The sequence below is a fragment of the Bidens hawaiensis genome, unplaced genomic scaffold, assembly GCF_021521415.1.
Source record: "Bidens hawaiensis isolate Kalapana, Puna unplaced genomic scaffold, B.hawaiensis_p1.1 tig00022873_1, whole genome shotgun sequence".
Classification (NCBI taxonomy): Eukaryota; Viridiplantae; Streptophyta; class Magnoliopsida; order Asterales; family Asteraceae; genus Bidens; species Bidens hawaiensis.
This window is the reverse complement of record NW_027493568.1, coordinates 205,340-205,596: the sequence shown is the minus strand read 5'-3', so window position 1 is coordinate 205,596 and position 257 is coordinate 205,340.

The window sequence follows — 257 nt, the reverse complement described above, 5'->3', positions numbered from 1 at the left end:
ATTAAAACAAGAATCATCCAAATAATACCTGTGTAGAGATTTGATTTAGGGGTTGAGGGATATGTGATTAGGGTTTCGAAGGATGATTTCAATAACAGTAAATCAATGGCGAGGAAGAACGCACAACTGCTGCTAGTTAAGCCACCCCAACCGGGTCTGTTTTAAACCGGATCCATCTAAACCGGTTTTCACTTTTGTTGATCCAAAGAGGAACCACTTTGGGCTTGGACCGAGAAGGTGATGTGGCAGAGAGAGAG